This window comes from Ochotona princeps, chromosome 3 (genome assembly GCF_030435755.1).
Source record: "Ochotona princeps isolate mOchPri1 chromosome 3, mOchPri1.hap1, whole genome shotgun sequence".
In the NCBI taxonomy this organism is placed as follows: Eukaryota; Metazoa; Chordata; class Mammalia; order Lagomorpha; family Ochotonidae; genus Ochotona; species Ochotona princeps.
The window spans coordinates 6,834,823-6,843,826 of record NC_080834.1 but is presented as its reverse complement, the minus strand read 5'-3'; the positions used below and the strand labels follow the sequence as shown (position 1 = coordinate 6,843,826).

Genomic DNA, 9,004 nt, shown 5'->3' with positions numbered 1-9,004 from the left:
TTGTCTGTCTCGTGACAATTATTATTAGCATTATTGTATGTATCAATATCCTGTTGCTCAAGCAAGAAACGGTACTATAAAAAGCACTCTGAATGTTAGTTTTCTATTGTTTAAATATATAACGAAGTCTCTGCATCTCCATGTAGCCCATGTGGTGCCCGTACAGTTTATTTGTGGAACTGTTATTTCTTGGAGTCTCATCATGGTCACTGTTAGCTTTTTTCCACAAACCCAAGATGCTGGACACAGCAAGTGAGCTACGTGAGAGGCCTTTACTTCAGCAAGGGAGGTAGCATGGGGCCGGGAGAGGAGAGCAGAGCAGGCAGCCAGAGCAGAGGGGGAGAGAGAGAGAACAGGAAGAAACAAGACAGAACAAGGGACAGAGGCATCTTTATACCCTCCAGAAGGGTATGGATGGGGAGCCAGGGCAGGCGCTGGCAGGTGCAGCTGTAAGTGAACACCAGGGATAAATGCCTCAGGGGATTGGTGGAGCACACAGTTTATTTATTTGAGTTTTTTCTTTTGTTTTGTTTGTTTTTTGGATATCAAACAGATAAAACTTTATGTGAGGACATTAAAAAAAAATCCCTGTCTCTAATCCAACTGAAAAGTATGATCATCATCCAGTATTTCAGCATAGCAGGGGAAATAGGGGCCTGAGTAAAACCCAGTAATTCTTACTGTCTTAATCGCCTTTCAGAGGACAGCAGTTCCCCGCAGAGGGCGCCACTCAGCTCAATTTCCTGTTCTTCATGTATTTTTCATGAATTTGTTCTTCTTTTGTTTTTACTCGTCTTTTCCTGTCATCAGGCAGGTTTGGGCAATATATGCTTGGGGCAGGAAGGTGTGGTTAGGGGAGAGGTGGTGAGGGAACATTCTAGTCATTTTGTTTTGTTACTTCAGGTCTTGGTAAAAATCTGGTCTTTCTATGTGTGGGTGTTTTTCTATGATGTGCAGGTATGCACAGCTCTGTTTTCTCAAGTGAGTAACTATGAGTATGTGCATTTTGGAATAACCAATGAATTTATATTAGCTACAGAGCAAGCCGCACAGTCATGGTTAATTCACATACTGCTCAACTCTTTAAATAAGGCAAATTACCACCAAGTTAACTTATTTAAAAAACAGATTGATTTTTTTTAAAGTTCATTTTATTTTTTATTACAAAGTCAGATATACAGAGAGGAGGAGAGACAGATAGATGACCCACCCCCTAGGGACCACAATGGCCAGAACTGTGCCGATCTGAAGCCAGGAGCCTGGAGCCTCATCCAGGTCTCCCACGCGGTGGCAAGAACCCCAGTCCTTGAGCCATCCCTGACTCCCACCACCCATGCCATAAACAGGAAGCTGGATGGGAAGCAGGGCACCTGGGATTAGAACCAGCACTCATATGGGATCTGGGCACGTTTAAGACGAAGATTCCAGCCACCAGGCCACCATGTTGTTTCCTCGTCTTTTGAAGCACTCGGCTCCTTCTGGAGTTATTTTTGCTCGGTCTAACATTCCAACCTTGTTGTCTAACGGCATGGGTGGAAGAGCAACTGTTGTGGAGAGGGTTAGGCTAGAAAATGAGTGGAGACCTCTATCAGCCTACGAAGAGCTGGTTAAAAAAAATGTCTAGTGAGGTCTTGAGACACAAGATGTAAAAAATGAAACAAAATAGTATGCATGCAAAGCTCTGCTCTTACAGAGGATTCTCTCGCTGAGAGGCATACATAAGGCAATGCCCATGAGATAATTAGGCTTCTTGGTTTCAGAAGTTAGCCATCTCTTCATAAGGTCCGGAAATCAAATCATATAGCTTGACCAGCCTTTTCAAATTTTAGAGAAAAAGTAGAGAAGTGAAGAAAGAAGTTAGGATTACCAGATGGATTACTCTCAGTAACAATAGCAAGTGAAAACTATCAAATCACAGCTCTAGAATACACTGACAAAGGTTTGCCGTCTGCTACACATGGGAGATAAGAGCACCGCTTCCCGATGAACTGGCATTGTGCATGAGAGGAAACAGTGAGAATAACACGAGGAACTTGGTTGATCACAGAGCTGGAGCACAGGCATGTCAGTGACCTGGAAATACTTTCAAAAAATAGTCTGAGACTCAAGTCATGTGAACCAGGGATTTTTTGTGTGTTGATCAAACAGTCTTACTTTTGAATAAAGTGATTAATTGGTTTCAGTAATGATTTAAGATTTTTTAAAAAAGATTTATTTATTTTTATTGCAAAGTCAGATAGCCAGAGAGGAGGAGAGACAGAGAGGAAGATCTTCCATCCGATGGTTCACTCCCCAAGTGACTGCAACAGCTGGAGCTGAGCCAATCTGAAGCCAGGAATCAGGAGACTCATGTGATCTCCCACATGGGTACAGGGTCTCAAGGCTTTGGGGCTGTTCTTGACTGTTTTGCCAGGTCACAGGCAGGGAACTGGATGGGAAGCAGGGCAGCTGGCATTAGAACCTTTGCTCATATGGATCCCAGAGCGTTCAAGGCAAGAACTTTAGCGACTAGGCTACCACACCAGGCCCTAAAATAATTTTTTAGATGCTTTAAAAATTATAATAAAGTGGTTCGAATTACCTGTTGTTTGTAGTAACATGAGTTTGCCATGCTTTTTCAGATGGTTTACAAATATAGCTAAACAGATTTTAAATGGATTTCAAACAGGTATGTCTAGAACTGTAACATAGCTGATTTTAGGAAGTTTATACCAGATTTTACAGGAAAATGTAACCATTAGAGCTTTTTAAGTTGACATAACAATGATGACTGATAACATAAAATAATCATCAGATTGTATAACCAGAGTATTTTAATATAACAATATTTTACACTGCTTTGTACCTTGATAATAGTTTTAATATCGTCCAAAGAACCTAATCTGTTGTTGTCTCCACAAAACGAGAAATAAATCCTTTGATGTTTGCAGGAGGCCTCATTGCAAATATCAAAGTACCAAAATTTGAAACTTGTAGGGTTTCTGAATGCCTGTCAAGGATACCAAGGTGGCTTAAAATATCTGGTTGAAATAGATTCTCTTTACGTGATACAATATAGGTCAGATTAATTATTGACTTAAAGTGACTACTCAAATACCTTGAAAACAAGTCCGTACCTTTGCTGATCTGAAGCAGTGAGAACCCAGTGAAAGGCAGGGAACAGAAAGATGGCCTCAATGTGAAAATACTTGCAGATAAGAGCTAGTACATTGGCTTATCTCGCATTCTGAGACAATTCGGCAGTCAGATGTAGAGTTCACTAGATCTAACTAGAAAATTTAGTCATTAATCAGATAAAAATCATTGAAACGGAGATGTTATAGCAACGTGTTTTTAAAACCTTGCTGTTTTGACAGAGGGTCAGGTTTTAATTCCATGTATCAATAATAATATATATTCAGAAAATGCTGTAAAGATACCTTAAGGACTATAATCAACTATATCACGCATAAAATTTCTTTCATAATCTTAACAACATAACAATGGATTAGATTTTAATTGTATACCAGTTTGTTTTGGATGTAACTGTTACGTTTTTTAGAGAATCCCTTAATGTATTTAATGATGCAAAAACATTGCTTATAGAGCCGGCACGATAGCGGACATGCACGCACCAGGATCCCATATGGGCGCCGGTTCGTACCCCGGCAGCCCCACTTCCCATCCAGCTCCCTGCTTGTGGCCAGGGAAAGCAGTTGAGGACGGCCCAATGCCTTGGGACCCTGCACCCAGGGAATAAGCTCCTGGCTTTGGATTGGCTCAGCTCCAGCCTATGCGGCCGCCTGGGGAGTGAACCATTGGACGAAAGATCTTCCTCTCTATCTCTCCTCCTCTCTGTATATCTGCCTTTCCAATAATAATAAAAGTTAAAATAACCTTGGAGAAGCTGCAGCTGTAGGGAGAATGGCTTATCAGGGAAAGGAGGAGGAGGACAGGAGAAGGACCTGACCGTGGTGTCGAAGGTGGGAGAGACAGAGTTTAGCCCTGAGGTAGCTGGGTAAGACGGGGGACTTAGCAGGACAGGTGGGTTACACCTGGGTGGATGTTTGGGAGTCAGATTGGTTAGGTGGGGCAGGAGTTAAGAAGTCTGAAGGTTGAGAGTATGATAGAAGAACTTGAGATGGAGAGCAGCTACCATGGCGAGTGAGAATGGAAAAAAAGACTCAACCAGGAAATCTTTGCCATTTCAGCGATAGAAGTTACCTAGATCATGGAGAACTTGGAGGTCAGATTGAGTCATTTGCTATTTTTTTTTTTGTTGAGGCCCAGCCACATTGCAGAAGCAAAGGAGTTGGTGCAGACAGGGGTCTGAGAATTATAGGGTTTTGAGATTTTTTTTTGGAGGCAGCCAATTAGCAACTCTATAGGGGGCTTCAACTCTCCCGCCTGGCTGGAATGGCCAGAGCCCAAGATGGTGGGATTAGTATAACCTCAGGTTTGCATGGAGGATGAAGCTTGAGAACCAACGTGTGGAGAAGAACCTGTTGCCAAGGGAGGAAGACACACTCACCCATCCCCCGCAGCGAGTAGTAAGCCACCTTTCCTTGGATTGGAGTAGTACGTGGGGTCAGGAGTGGCTGAGAGGTTTGCTTCACTAGCAGTCCAAGGCGGGGTCTGAAGGTGGTTGTGGCAGCTCAGATCCCCAGAGGGGAGAGCAACCAGAGACCTGTAGATGAAAGGCGGAAGAAAATGAGGAGCGGAACAAAGGCAAGATGGTGGACAGGGTCCCAGGGGTGCACAAAGACAAAAGGGCAGGATGAAGAGTGGATTTAGATTAGAGATGGAAGAAAGTCTGGACACAGGGGGCCTCCTTCCATTCTTCCAGACACCGACAGGAAAGATCGGGGAGTGTGTCTGGGTTCAGAGAGCCAGGTTTTTTTGGAGGCAGCCTGGAGGCAACTTGGAGGAATTACTTAAGGGAGTATGGAGGCCAATTTACATTAGGGAGGCATAGGAGAGTTGTTTAGACAGCAATCCAATTGAAGAGTTCTAAAATTAGTCAACAGGTGGCCAAAGGTGCCCCTGTTCCCCATGATAACATACAAGGTCGCTTACCCAAGGGACAATGGAGTACTGGCCAGCAGAGGAACGTGGGCGTCTCCAAGTTTCTCTGGGTCCTTGGAGCTTAACAGAACATGCAGACTTTATGGGGGTCATCACCTCTCTGCATCGGGGTCAGGTTGAGACCTCAAGTAGGCCTCCTGTGTTCACTTCAGAGCAAAGGGCTGGAATGCAGAAGCTGGAGGCCAGAGGGCCAGAAGAGTTCAGTTCCCAGTACCAGAATTTTGTGTCCTAAAAGGAGGGAAGTGAACTCCAGAAAGGTGGAAGTAAGCTGGACCAGTTAGTGGAGGGGGCTCAATCAAGCCAGATCACTCTCAAAAGCGAGGGGCGAGGCGGCGTGGGTGGGGGTGCTTACTTATCAAGGCGCTATAGGTTCAGTAAGGTCCTTGGAAAGAATGGAGGAGGGCTCACAGGAGCAAGCGTCTGGCTTATGTAGCAGGCTAGATGCAAGGGGTTCCCACACTCATACCCCTGCAGGGGCGCTAGTGGTGAGATCTGGCCAACACACCAATGTTAGCTCCTCCCCCCCCAACCCAAGATGCCAGACACGGCAAGTGAGTCACACAAGTGGCCTTTATTTCAGGAAGGGAGGTAGCCTGGGGCAGGGAACCTGAGACGGAGCGGACAGCAGACAGAAAGCAGGAGCAGAGGGAGAGACTGAAAGCAGAGAAGAGAGAGACAAAGGGCAGAGCAGAGCTGAGCTGAGAGGCCCCAAGAAAGAGCAGGAAGAAAAGAGACAGGACAAAGGACGGCGGCATCTTGAAGGGAGTGTGAAGGGGGAGCCAGGTCCGGCATCGGCAGGTGCAGCTGTAAGTGGACACCAGGGATAAAGGCCTCCAGGGATTGGTGGAGCACACAGTTTAAACCTGAAGGCAAATGGCCTTAAGGGGGTTGAGATCTGGGCTTACGGTAGTGCTGGGTAACCAGGTTTTCAAGGGGTCTGAGTCCTAGTGGATTTAAGGCAGCACTGGGTCAGCAGGCGTCCAAGGAATTTTAGCTGGCTCTGGGTGCTGGGTGCTGGAGTCACTCCCTAAGTCACTTCCCATTCCCAGGAGCCAGCAATGAGCTTTTCTTCTGCTGTGACAACTTAGTATAAGGAAACCTGTGAGGACCGCCCTGACTCGGCCACCCACACCTGCACGGTCTAGTTGATTGTGAATGTTCTTACTCTGTTTACCACTGCTGCCATGTAAATCGGCATTCTAATAATCTTTTTAAAATCATCATCAGTTTTACTGAGAAATCTTAGTATGCTTTTCTTCATTGATATCATTTTCTTAGTTCGGTCTCCCCTGGTGCCTAGATGTAGCTGGTGCTTTCGGGTCTAGTATTGGAGATTGAGTGTCCTCTAACTTTTCTCAATATTTCCTGAATGTGTCTCAAGCTTTACCATGTAAGCGGTGTGTTTATCAGCAGTGTTTAACACGTATACGTGCATTTGTCGTGTGTAACCAGACTGTGGCAGTGATGCGACTAGCTCTAAATTTAAAACTCAAAACAGCTATTATGACTAATAATCGTGCTTCCCAACTTTACAAGAAATGACATTCAAGCCTTTAGATCATACACGAGAAAGACCGTTGCGCTCATCTAAGAAACCTCAGTGAAAATTGTCATTTGTCAATAGGATGCAGGACCATCTGCGGTCGTCAGTACTCACAGTGTCAGGGTACGCTTAGATAGCACAATGACGGGCTTCAGACTGCTCACGAAGCACTATGCCACTGTAAAAATATGGGGAAACCAGTAGAGGGTGGGGAGTTCGGGAACGGGGTAAAGAAAATTCCAGAGCTTATGGAATTGTACCCGAAAATAAAAACTAATCATAATACATAAAAACACCACAGCTTTCAAAACTAGTGACAGACACCAATAGTTAAGAGTAAGATTTTATTCAAAAAAGGGAAAGAAAAGTGTTATTTATTTATTTATTTATTTATTCGGGACATGAGTGGGAAAGGAATGAATCATTTTTTTTATTCAGGCGATTACAAAGCTATGTGTCTTTATCATTTTATATTTATGGATTAGTTCACTCATTTATAAGACAGGATATCTAGCTTTCTTATCCAGTCTTCTATTGATGGGCATTTTGGCTGCTTCCAGGTTTTTGCAATTGTAGATTGTGCTGCTATGAACGTAGGCGTGCATGTTGGTTTCTTGTGTAGGAGATCTTTTGGATATATCCCTAGGAGTGCTATTGCTGGATCATATGGTATGTTGATTTTCAGTTGTTTGAGTATTCGCCAAACTTTTGGATCTGAGGGGTACGGGGGGTGGGGGGCGAAGCTAGAACCCGCCACGGCAGCCTCCGAGGAGGAGGAGGAGGAGGAGGAGGAGGAGGAGGACTGGGGGCCCCAAGGGCCAAACCGCAAGCGAGGCGGGGCTGGTGCGACCTTCAAATGTAACTGTTAGTTATTTAAAAAGATTGACAGAGTTCTAGTTCATACGATATTACGATATTATTACGCACAGTTAATTCCCACAACCTGGTTCTTTACCATGAGCTGAAACACACCAGATGCAACAAGGTATCTTAGGAGGTTTATTCCAACGGGGCAGGAACAAGGTAGGGGTGGTGAAGATCAGGAAAGGGAGAGGAGAGAGGAGAGAGAGACCAGAGAGAGAGAGATCAGAGAGACAGAGACCAGAGAAGGAGGGATAAGAGAGACCAGAGAGAGAGAGAGCGAGCAGAGAGACAGAGACCAGAGAAGGAGGGATAAGAGAGACCAGAGAAGGAGGGATAAGAGAGACCAGAGAGCAGAGAGACAGAGACCAGAGAAGGAGGGATAAGAGAAAGAGCAGCACCTGGGGGGGGCCTTTTTGTTGGCCAGGTGTAGGGGGCGGGGATTGGGAGGGATTGAGGCCAGGCCCCCAGGGGATTGGCGCCTGCAGGTGAATGCCTAGGGATGATTGGCGAGTGGGTGGAGTTGGGGAGGGGGCTGGAAGATTGGGGTGGGATTCAGGTGGAATGCCAGGTTACATCTGATTGGTCGACGGCTGGACCGGCGCGAACTTCATGAGCTGTGAGGAAGAAGGAATGGCTCCGGGTCCAGGGAAGGATATTGGAATAACTCCTTAAAGTAACATACGTCTGGAGACTGCTCGGGAAGCCGTGGTCAGTGTGTGTGGCCACCTGTACTGCTGGCCCTGCCTGCACCAGTGGCTGGAGGCCCGGCCAGAGCGGCAGCAGTGCCCGGTGTGTAAGGCTGGGAGCAGGCGAGTCCGTGGTCCCACTGTATGGGCGAGGAAGCCAGGAGCCCCAGGATCCCCTGTTGCAAACACCACCTCGCCCCCAGGGCCAGCGACCAGCCCCAGAGAGCAGAGGAGACGTCCACTTCTCCTTCGGTGTTGGTGCTTTTGCCTTTGGCTTTTTCACCACTGTCTTTAACACCCACGACCCTTTCCGCCGGGGTGCAGGTGTGGACCTGGGCCAGGGGCAGCCGGCCTCCAGCTTGCATTGTTCCTCGCCATTTTTTTCTTTTTCTGGTTGCTCAGTATTTGAGCTGAATCCTCCTTCCTGCCCACCTCCAGCCAGCCAGAGGAGAATCAGTATTGGGGGTCTCCGTCGACCCTTCCTTCCTCCTGGACCCCTCTGTGAGCCCTCCATTTCTGTCGTTGAGGCCAGCTCTGGCCGGTGGGGTGACATGGGTGTGGGATGGGAAAGCTGGAGGAGGCCCATCAACGCCTGACCCCTGGGGGCAGGAAGGCAGACTACAGAGCGTCCCCCCCCCTTAGTCCTTTGATCTCTACCCACCCCCCCAGATTTCTTGATTGGATGTTGAAGGTGGACTAGGCTCCCTTGGGCAATCCCCTGCTCTCCTGTGGGTTTAATTTAATTCTCCCCCCAATGTCTAATGAGTTCCGACTCCACGCGTTTCCTCCTCCTTTAACGCACACTCAATAAAAAAAGTGAAGTGGAAAAAAAAAAGTTTAAAGATTT

At 46.5% G+C, this 9,004-nt stretch overlaps 1 pseudogene; it reads left to right on the top strand.

The window, feature by feature from the left end:
• Positions 1-4,448: 4,448 nt before the first annotated feature.
• LOC131479774 (E3 ubiquitin-protein ligase RNF5-like) lies at positions 4,449-8,726 on the top strand (annotated as a pseudogene).
• Positions 8,727-9,004: the final 278 nt, after the last annotated feature.